The 12,596-nt window shown below is 30.3% G+C and overlaps 1 pseudogene; it reads right to left on the minus strand.

Annotated features, from left to right (window-relative positions):
- Positions 1-1,245: 1,245 nt before the first annotated feature.
- Positions 1,246-9,787, minus strand: LOC128185500 (microfibril-associated glycoprotein 4-like; annotated as a pseudogene).
- Between the last annotated feature and the right edge of the window lie 2,809 nt (positions 9,788-12,596).

Consider the following 12,596-nt stretch of genomic DNA (forward strand, 5'->3'; position numbering starts at 1 on the left):
GTTTAAGGACAGAAGGCTTTTCATAATAATATTTTTTACATACAACTTTCTTATTTCCTTATAAAATGGACATATCAAAATAAAATGAAACTCATTTCCAATCTGTGATAGTGAACATAGTTTACAAACTCTCTCATTTCTATGGAGATTATAAAATCTGCCACGCTCAATCTCGAGTTGATGAGAGGATAAACGGTATTAACTTATAAATTGTACATATACAGTTGGTATTGGTTTTGTTAAATTTTCTTGTACTTCGAATTTCGAAAGTGCTTATACATTATACATATGGGGGAATTTTCAAAGTAGCCATGACCCTCTTGTATAAACATGTCGGTCAACCTCTGCTTCACTTCGAGTAGGAATACATGTTCATTAAATTGTTCTTTACAGTTCCATATATATCGAAAACCTAATTTGTTAATCAATTGTTTTATGTATGAGAGCCAACAATTAGAGGCTAACTGTGTTTCACATTCATTTACCATATCTTGGTATATATTGCTTAAAATACAATTATCAATATTCTTTAATTTTATCCAATATTTCAACATTCTATAATTTCTATCCAACTGCAGTGATTTACACCCCAATTCAAAATATACCATCATTGATGTAACACTTTTCATAACACATAATAATTTCTTACAAAAATCTAAATGTGTACTTTCTAATTCACTTACTGGGTGCTGTCCCCATAATTCACAACCTTAATGTACTATGCTACCAATATATGTATCAAACAGTGACAATTTTGTATTTACGTTCAATTGTAATGGCTTCATTTTGGACAATAAACAAAATACGTCACCTGTCTATTTGGTGTTGCAAAACAACAGTTAAAACGCTTTCTGCACATAAAATGCAAACTGTATATCTTACTGTCTCTTTTACGATGGTTTATCACAAATATATCATCGCTAAAAACAAACTTTTTCTTTGAATTGTAGTAAAATGTGTACATTTATTTAAACAAATTATATATTGTTGTCAATTTCAATTTAACTTTTAAGGCAATAATGTTAAAGAATGCAATATTGTACACAACTTCGTCATTTAGGAACTGTGGAACCGTAAATTATACATATTTAAAGAAAACATTTGTAGCGTCAAAAAACTATGTACAAGTGTAATGTTTTTTTATCCATTCATATTCTAAATTTTGATTTTGCAGCGTCACCACGATGATTCTATTGCATCAAACTCCCTTTGTCTTCAAGTCGTCGACACGATTTCTTGTGTACTTTATGACCGCTTAATTTTCATTTCTACATAGGACAAAGACTGGTAGTGACCAGTTATTGATTTCCAGTTAATCCCTTTGCCGTACGTAGTATTCTGATAAAGTCCATTCAGGTTGGATTCATGGCACCCTGCGTACCACCAGGCACCACAGAATTCAATAGCACAGTTTAAACTGCGGGGTCCATCATCATTATCTCGGTCAAATGTTGAAAAAGGCCGTCCATTATGTAAAGAGAAACTATCACCTGTACAATACATAAATCAAATACTGTTTAAGATGATAAAAATTTGTGAGTAAAAACAATAAGTAGATATGCATCGTGATGCGCATTGCCCCTTCACAACTATTATTCACCGTACTCGCTTTACTGTCTAATATACAAAGATGTCTTAATATTAGTCCACTACATATGATCCGGGGGTGAGGGGGGGGGGGGGTTACAAGTTTCATTTCCGTACTTCTGTCAGTTCGGCAGTCATTCTGCCCGTTTATTTTTCGATACGATTGGAGTATTTAAACGTAAATGATGCTATGTAGTTTAAAGTTTCTTATAATTGAAATCGACAGGTAATAAAGAAATAGAGTCTAATCGGGCTCGTCATGTAGAAAAAAATCAATGTTAAAACGGAATGTTCATCTTTAATCACTAAATAGAAGTAGATCTAATATCACAACCACTTTTAATTCTTTTTACAGAAGCTTTATCACAAAGGATGTTCAAGCAACATGCATACGTGTTTTCCTTCGAATTAACCTATGTTATTTTTACGTTTATGTTGTTAAAAAAAGATAATGTATATTGTTATATTGTAATAAAGATAATGTATATATTGAATGGGATTAGGCAGCAGGAACAGCCTTCTTTAGACCTCCCCATCCATGTACATCAAGGCCAAATTGAACCAATCAAAATATCGCAATGTTTAATACTGATAACAGCATTTAGAATTTAGAAATGAATCAAATAAAGAAAGAAAAAAATCTTGTGTGTAAAATAAAAAAACCCAAATAATTTCAATAAGGCCTGATTTCAAACTAGGTTCTAAACTATAATCACTTCATTATATCTTCTGAAACAGAAGATGTGCTAAAATCAAAAAGGTATTACATGTATTATGATTAAATAATAAATTAATTAAATATTTTAACATGGTTTAAAACAATATATTTTAAACCTTGACATTATCATACAAGCGGCAATATTACAAAGTCGACACTCCGACCACAGTATATCTACCGTAAAATACGCTTGTAAATTACCATTGTGTGCATGTTCTATTGATTCATCTCATGATAAATCACAGACACAAGTACAAGATATCATATTGACGCAAGCGTCAAATTGGCTGCAAAAAATATAATTGATTGTATACACAAAACACACAACAGAGAAGAAAGTAACGAATTGGTTGTACTGATTTTTATAGTAATTTTTAATATATTTTCAGCAACACGTTTTGAAGTTTAAAATTTTACTTTTATTATAGAATCAAGTTTGTTTCTATAGGTATTTCTAACGGTAATTGTATGATCATTGCCATAGTTTAAAGTAATGAAGAACACATTGATTCGTACATTATTCAAATACAAAATTCAATTCATTATTCTCTTAGAGATTATGAATATTTCAAACTTTTTAAAATTTTGTTTTGCATTGTTTTGAATTAAAACTTAATGCATTAGTGTATATGATTTCAAGGGACCACATTATAAAATAGAAATGGATAATTTTAAAGGTACATGTAAGATCATACTCATCCGGTAGAATCTGCACAATTTCTAAGTTAAAAAATAAGCCTGGTATCTTTTCCCCAAATGGAATTACAAATCTTTTCTACACTTCAGTGTATGAAGATTATGATGGTTATTTAATTGCATGAGGTTTTCAGAAGAATTATAAATAATTCAGGTTCGCTGAAATTTTCAGCTCTTTCATATTTTTGCGTAAATAATTGATATGGATGTCATTTCATGATATTTTTCTACCTTATTTCCAATGAAAATACATGTATAATAAATACACACACAGTCATTTTATTTGACGGCGCACACAGAAATTAAAAAAATTTTATTTATATGAAAGTTCGTGTCTCTCAGGTCTTTAGTATTTAAGGCCTTTAGTATGTCCCCTATACCGATCCCGCTACATTGTTTTGAAAATAATGAACAACTCGAAATTTTCCGAATATATTAAAGGGACTTGGACACGATTTGAGATCAAAAATGTTATTTTTTTTTTTAGGTATAAAATTGTTTACTGGTGCATTTTAAATAATTGACCAAAATATTGAATGTTAAAGTCAAGTTACAAGCGAGATACAGAGGTAAGAATTGGTTGTAATGTAAACAAAGCTCGAGTCTTATAGTTGTTTACAAAAAATGTATTGAAGTGAATTACCATTTCTTAGACAAAATGACATGTAAAAACAATTTAAATTAATTCAGTATCTTCATAAATACCATTCTCAACAATTGAAAGATACTTTTGATTGAAACTTACACCAATACAACACATTTGTAAAAATGACCAAATTCGAGCTTTGTTTACACAAAAAAGAATTATGAACTCTGTAACTTACTTATAACTTGATATTTGACTCTCAAATTTTGACATAGCATTCTAAACTTCCATCTTTATCAGAATAAACTTTGAAAATGGAAAAATAAAGTTTTAAAATTTTAAGTCAAATCGTGTCCAAGTCCCTTTAAAGTCTCGATAAAAACTCGCCTAACACGACAGTCTATGACCTTTTTTTTACATTTATGAGTAAAACAAAAAAACCAACCCAAAATATGTAATATTTTTTAAAGGGCATATTTTACATGCAAATTTTCTTTAAATTTTTACAGTTAAGCATAATAATAATTCTATTTTAAAAAACTATCCTGCAGAAACGCAGTTACAATATTTAAATGTATATCAAATAACGGACCGCCTTTTTGGGGCCCGTAATAAAATAAATCACAATATATATTTTTTTTACTCACCTGCATTGCCTCCCAAAAAAGCGGAAAAGTTCAAACGAAAACTGCTATTCTCAGACTGAATGAAAAAGTCCGAATATCTGGCATAGTAATTCTGTGAAGAGAACTCCATATCAATTCGTAGAATAAATTTACCCTGGCTAGTAATTTCATGAAGATTTTGAAGCCCTGTTGGCAAAAGAGAGTAACATTTTTAGACATTAAGGACATTTCACCATGTGACGAAATTTTAAATTGAAAAAAAAAAGAATTTTGTTGATTTTTTGACATTATTACATGTGTAAAAAAAAATAATTTGGACAAGAAAGAAAAAAAAAACATCACCTATCCAGTATTCGCCACTTGGGTCACCAAAACCCATTTTGTAGTCATCCCAACCTTTAAAAAAATCTACAGATCCGTTTATTCTACGCTGTATTACCTAAAAAGATAGATAATAGCACGACATACCAATAATCATACACTATGCATATAGAGCATTAATGGTTCAAATTAAGCAATCATTAGAAATATAACTATATATTTTCAATTAGTTAAATTTTTTACGTTGTCATAACATTCGAGGAATAAAGTGTAATAGAATGTATGTATTAGGTAATACAAGGGGATGTCCTTACAATCCAGCCGCCATTATCCGTGTCCATGTCGCACCAAACAGGTACGGTGCTGCCTCCTAGCGACAGAGAGAACAGTCCAGTGGAACCATGGATAAGCTAAACGTCTTCACAGTCTAGTTTAGAATAAAATGGCGTGGCCTGACTCTTATTTGTATAATTAAAAATAAGTAAAGAGGTGAAACAAGGAAAAAATAAAACAATTAGATAACAAACAACAATCAGAACAATGAACGATTTCAATCCTACTATTTCAATTCTTTAATAAGATCTTTCTTACCTTTGTATTCGCAGTATGGAGAACACTTCACGCACACGTTGTTGTGTCTATTATACACATGATCAATGTCGCAGTCTTTTTTCTAAAAATCGATTAAGTATGAAAAAAGCAAAATATTGTATGAGCAATCAAATTAATTATTCACATACTGAACGTTCGTGAAGATACACCAACAAACATCTCTTTGCGCATAAAGCTTTGTAATTTTATTATGATTTCAACCATGTTTATTATCTTTTGAAATAGTGATGATCTTGCTACAGTTATGCTTAGTTTCCTGTTATTATCAAAAAGAAACCAAAGAACACTTGATGACTTTCATCTGTCAAAAGAACAACAAAAAGTATAAAACGCGTGTTATGGAACAAATGTTGAATTTGATAGCATTTATCATTAATTGAAATAGTGGGAACAGATGATCAAATGTAGATTTTCGGTACATTGCGAACAATAAAAACTGAGGTTATATTATTTATTGATTCAATGGATTTAATTAGTTGTTATAGTCTAACATGTAAAGTACTATACTTACATGATACACTATAATACTAAGGCGACGTTTGAAAATTTCGAAAATACAAATAAATCCAAAATGGACTGTGAAATGATTCATAACAAGAAAGAAGAAGAAAAACACACACATACACACATAGAGAAACAAAAAATCAAACAAAAACAAAAAGCAAAAACATTCGATTAAAATAATATATCAAAATTTAATTATACAATCATTAAAAAAAATTACATCTATATATGTTTCAGTTAAGAAGAAAAAAAATAATGTCATTGAATGTAAACCCATAATCAGTCAATGGCAAATAATGTTGTAATCGTCATAGGGTTCATTTTCTTAAGATTTTATAGAAAAAAATTATAGATATTTTTTTTTCTTTTTAATGGTATAGTATTGCCATTGTGAATGATTGAAGAACGATTTATTTAAATTGTAGATGGGTAAAAATAAATCAATTATCTGATAAACAACATATATTGCAAATTGTCTTCAATTACAAACGCCTTAACAAATGAAGTTATGTTAACAAATCTAATTCATTCATAAAAATTAACTTAATTTCAACCAACCATATGCTAGATTGATGTCATTCTTAAAGTTACACATAATTATATAGATAAATCACACCATTTTTGTTATCCTTGTAAGCAACATATGTTGGATGATAGTGAAACGATATTTTTGCCAAATCTGCACCTCATTTCATTAATACATATATTTTTTTTGTAATGAATAAATAAAACTCATCTACTTACAAGTTTATATGCAATGCATGGCATTGATTCATTTTGGTTTGTATTCTGATCATAGAGAGAGGATAAAACACACATATTGTGGCCGCTGAGGCTGTAAAAAAGAGATATTCATGCAACAGCTAGGCAGAATAAAATCAAGGTGTTTATTATTTCTGTACATAAACACTATACCTCTTTCATTACGTTTTAATGTGCATATGATACTCATATTTGGTGAAGTGTAGGGTTTTAAATACTGCCATATTGACAATATTTTTTTTACAACTACTGGTATTATTGCCGATTTGTCATTCAGTGTAATTCAGAAAAAGGACAGTTTAAATTGTGTTCCCCTTTTACTAATTATTAGTTCTTATTATTAGAAACAAAGAAAGAAATGCGAGCAACATTGTCGTTTCTATACTTACTTCAAAATAATATTTTACAAAAACGTGTTATTAGATATAAGTAGTTATATTTGAAATCAACCTTTACACCAATATATAATTTAATAATATAAAATCGTTTTTATAACGAAGAGATAATTGTAATTTCAAGCAACACTGATATAAAAACAAAGTATAAAATGCAAAATATTTTTAACGTACCCCCCCCCCCCCCTTGACCCACTTAAGGAAGACTAACCTAATTTGATTTGAGCAGATATATTGCTCACCTAAAAGAGTTAATGTAAATATGAAAATCGAATTGAAATTTCCAAATATTACAAACAACTACTAAAACTCAATAAATAATTGCTAATGACGCAATTTGAGGGTTTCCTCAGTACCCTCAGTGCCAACATAAGAATTTCGAGGAGTTCCTCAGTGCAAACCTAACTGTCACTCAGGGTTTTTTCAGCACAAATACCTTAAATGAAAGTCGCAGTTCTAAAGCAGGGGCTCGTAACATAAAGGGTACTTAAGTTTAAGACAGTGCTTAAGTAGGACTTATGTTTATTCTTAGACTTAAGTTCATAACTAGAAGAGTGCTTAGCAAGGACAATTTACCCACAACTTAGGCGGCCGATAGAGGTGACTTAAGTATGTCTTAAGTATTGTTTTCACACATTTAGAAGACTTATTGTTAATTATTTCAATTTAACATATGATTACAGATTATTAATAACATTTTGATATTTACACAGAATAAATATCATAATACTCATCAGTATAAATTTTTTGATTTGATTGATATAAATATTTTCAATAAACCAGTGGTGCAGGTGGACTGCTAAATAGGTTGTAAACACATAATGGTCGGTTTACAAGAAGTAACTGCATATATAAACTTTATTTATAAAGATTTATAATTGGGAATGTTTACATCTTTTCTCCATTCGGAATACACTCGAAATACTTCGCGCAATTTTTCAACGTTATCATCCGGGCTTGCTGCAATACAAAATCTCCGTAAACATCACATTTTCTAGCATTGTGGCGTTTCGACTGAGAAATCTTGGAAATTTTTCATACTTTTGAATGAACATCGTTTGAACCCTAATGTATTTATAAATATTAAGCAAAATGTGAATCCAGGATATCTTGGGACAGAGTATATATAATTATATCAAGTTCTTACGGCCTCGCGATATTACCCCACATGCAGTCTTCGAGAACGACTAAAATAGTGAATATTCGTCAAAACAGAAGCAACAACAATAACCTGAATATATTGCCCGATATTTATCGCTTTGAGTTATGTTTAAAATTTTAGGTACAGACGTATATATACTAATGTCACCTTGAATGTTGTGTATGTACATTTACATCTACCCCCATCTAATATCAAATATGTCATGCACGTGTATCTATAAAAATATGATTTTATTACCAATACATTCAAATTCGACAAAGGAAATGAAAAATATGTTTATACTTTTAAACATAAACATGACTTAGCTAAGACATTGGTAAGTTTGCTTTATGTTACGGTATTAGACATACTTAAGCAGGACTTACGTAGGTCCTAAGATTCCGCCTCAGTCCTACTTATGACCCTACTTAAGTCAAAATCTTAGCATGCTTTATGTTCCGAGCCCCAGGTTTTACGTAAGCTTACATTACTTATAACATGCACTTAAATTATTCAACAGAGTTTGAGCCAGTGAACATATCTTTTGGATTCCAATCCGCTTCAATACTGGTACTAGAAATAGACACACTCTGACAGCTTTTTTGTTTCCTTAATCAAACTCAAAATGGTGTACATAAACATTCCTCTAAGGGTTTGTGCATGTACATTTTAGGAAATATTAGAGAAAACTAACGACACGCCGTACTTTGGCGTGTGCTTCCTTAAATATGAAGTCGATAACATGGTCATTTTTAAATGACGTTAATTCAAATTACTATATATAAGTATCATTTTTCAATTTAGATAGAAAAGCAGAATTTAAACAAAGGTATTTTTTTCTCTTAATGAATGCCTTTTCCCGTAATGTTCAATTGAAAAAGAGAAATAATATAAACAATTTTAGAAACGGTTATTACTAAAAATCTAATTCGATTTTTTTTTTATTTTTGATTTTGATATATCTTTGGTATCTCTTAATCGTATAACCCTTTCATGAAAATTCACTATTGTAACAATTAATAAGTCAACCATCCTTAAATAGATTTTGATGATTGTTTATGAAAAAAAAATATTGAAAATTATGTTGGTTATTAGGGGTATACATTCTTGGTATTTTTATGTACTTGATTTTACGCATAAAAGTTTAACACAACTTTACTTTTTATTTTCATGGCAGTATAGTTACATAGGATAGGAATAAAAATCGTACGAAAATCACAAAAACCGAGCTGCCAAGAATTCATCGGTTCTGATGTAAATCGAATAATTTGTTGGCTAATATTTTCTTTTAAAAACTCTACATTTTATGATAATGTAGATGGTATATAAGAATCTCTGACTCTAATATTATATATTGTAAGTTAATATATTTTAGATTTTTGTTTGACAGACATAAAGTATAAATTTCTTGTTGGTCTATGAGAATTGTTTTTAAAGGTTTCTTTTTAATTACAAATCATTCACATTCAAGATCGTCTTTAAATACTGTATAACTTTCAAAATAAACATGTTCAAGGTAGATAAATACCTGCAAATGTAGAACATAATACAAGTTCTGTTCTGAGCACAGTTGATAGCACCAAATATAGGTGTTGCTTCAAAATCACATGCTCCATATATTACTGTTCTTTGTTCCGATGAAAAATTCAGATGATTTTGCCATCCGTAGAAGGAAAACAAGCCGCTTTTTAATGTTCCACATGAAAAAACAATTGATAAAAGGTAACATGTACCAAGAAAAACGTATCTCATCAAAATATTTAAGAGCATTGCTATTATCTACTCTAGGTCCTGATGGTCAGTTGACAATATTATTTCTTGTGGTGCTGTGCTCCTTTTCAGGGTGTGAAAAATTAAGTTTGATTGTTTATTCTGCGACATCCGATTTTATCGAAACATCGGCTCCGAAAACAAATACTGTTTAATATTAACAAGGTTTACTGTTTATTAATTATGCATGTTATTGGTTGTTATTAAGGGTAAATTTATGTACATAATTAGCACACCATTGTACAAGTTTTATGTCAACAGATCCTTTGATTTTGGGTAGCCATTTTGTGTCACCTCTAGTCTGGAAATTCTGTGTCATATATGAATTCTACTTGTAAATTCCTTTTTCACAATGCCAAATAAACTCTATTGAATAAAATAGTGAAGAAAAAATTTCATATTTAGAGAGTGTAGTAAGGGACTATATTTTGTTGCGGAAGGTTTTTTAGAAGAAAATAAACATTTTTCACAACTCAGTTGTTTTAGAGTACCGTAATTTTAGCTTTCTTGTTTTCCGTGCAGACCAAAGTTTCAGATAGTTTATGCATTGGGATATCTTCGTATTGTTTCAAAAAACATGTTTCAACAATATTTCAATATTTCTATCGACATATATTGGCATGTTTAAGTGATATTTCATAAAAGTAAAGAAAAAAATCAACTCCATTTTTCCCCTAAAATTAGCTTATTTCATGCCATATCTCAAAATTTACATTATAGACCCATACTTTTGGTTTTATTTTCTGAATATTTAAGTTTCTTTTGACAAGACTGTCATAATTTGAGAAAAAGGTTGAGACGTTTAAATTATTTAATTGCATGTTGAATCGTTTATGAATAAGAATAGTATTTTTTCAGTGCAAAAAGGTCAAAATATCAATAAGGTGAAGAAATTGCAAACTTTTTCATTTTTTCAACCCACATAATATTGCATTTATAGTTTTGCCGGATGGAACAATGAGTAGCTTTGACAAACCGTTAACTCCCATTGCACCCCAGATCATGACTTTGGCGCTTGACTTGACGCAGCTGACGTCGGGTACCTCATCCGATTAGGAACCCCACACAACATCGTCTTGTCGGTTCGGAACATGAAACATATATTTTGTAGATTCGTCACTGAAGATGAAGTTCTCCCAGTCTTCAGCTGTCAAGTGCTTGTGATCACGAGCAAATTTCAATCTTTTTTGTCGTTGTGTTTTCGTCAGAAGCTGATTTCTTGATCGCTTAAATGCCTTCCATTTTTTAATTTCCGTAAATAATTAAACACAGTCACATGACTCACATTAAAGCCCGAGTTCTTGAGTTCCTTGCTGCATTTTCTTGTTGATTTTCCTCTTTTTGTATTTTATGTTCTCGACTTTCCTATTTACTACGCCTACTATTTTCGACGGTCGGTCCGATCTCGGTTGGTCGGTGAGCTGTTTATTTTGCTCTCGCCTGCGTCTCCACTTTGTTACCCATCGCTCACTTTTACACAGTTGTTAAGCTACATCCTTCACACCCAATCCTGCATCTTATAAAGCCAAAGCTTGGGCTCGTTCGTTGACAGTATCGACACTTGTGCAAGACGTCTGCTTTTCCACCGAACTCGTCATTTTGTTTGATGACGTACTAGACATAAATGTTTACATCACTCTATGACACCACCAGAGAGTGCACATAGGGGAGGATAACTGCTGATATGTTGAGAGAAAACCATCTAGTATAACCAGTGTGAATTTGAAACAGAAATATTGCTTTTATCAATTTATTTTTGTCAACTTACAAACAGAACGAACTTTCTTAACACCCTTTAGATATGTATAATTTTCTGCATGCTCTTTTTATATAATTTGTTATTTAACATCTATTTTTTATTTAACATCTAAATAAAGCTCTGTATTTACTTTATTGCAAGAGAACAATTTTGTGCAAAGCGATTTTTGCGTCTACTTTTATTTTTTTACAGCGATTCAAACCTTTTAAAAATACCGTGGTATGCATCAAAACAATCATATGATTTGCAAGCTCAAATTCACCGTACTATACATTATGCTCAATTAATCATATTTATTGAATTACATCTTACACAACATTATTAATTAAATACAGAAATCGTTTATTACATTTGCATTTCAAAAACATCCATAGATAATTTCTATTCAAATAAGGTTTCAGATTCATTCATTAAAAACGATACCAAATATTGATTTGTTTTGACACATAAATCTAGTATTATTAAATGTTTGTCGAATTACTCAATAGATTGATTATTTAACCGTAATTTGCATATCTAGTATATTTTGTATTTAAATTAAAGTGAATTTTAAACTGTAGGTTGTATAACAATTGAGTTTTTTTTAGGAATAATGGGCTAATGCTCTAGAATAAATTTTTTTTTTAAAATTACAGTTTAATAACTTAAATACCGGATAATATATTTCAAACATACTAGTCTTTAAAAAAAAAAACCAGATTAGAATACTGCATTTATTTACCTATGTTTTACGTCTTTTTAGAGAAAATTCGACCGACCTAAAATTGAATGTTGAACCAGGGACGTATATACGTCCCTAGTAGAACATACAATTCAGTTGGTGATACAATTCCGTCTAACATCGCATTATATAGACATTTATAAATGTAAGATATTCCAACGAAGATCAATTCTGACCTATTATTTATTAACTGTATATTAATTTGCTTCGTGTATATAAAGATAAGCAGCGTTTACGACTGCAGATAAACTGCAAACTCCGGAGGCTTTCAGGCCTCTTTAAGATAAGCCCTGCACTTACCTGAAATTAACTACCCGGTAAAAATTGAGATTGCCCAATTGATTAAGAATTTTTTTTTATGAAACTTCTTTTAAAAACTATATTTTCTGTGCTTTGAT

The sequence above is a fragment of the Crassostrea angulata genome, chromosome 5, assembly GCF_025612915.1.
Source record: "Crassostrea angulata isolate pt1a10 chromosome 5, ASM2561291v2, whole genome shotgun sequence".
Taxonomy (NCBI): Eukaryota; Metazoa; Mollusca; class Bivalvia; order Ostreida; family Ostreidae; genus Magallana; species Magallana angulata.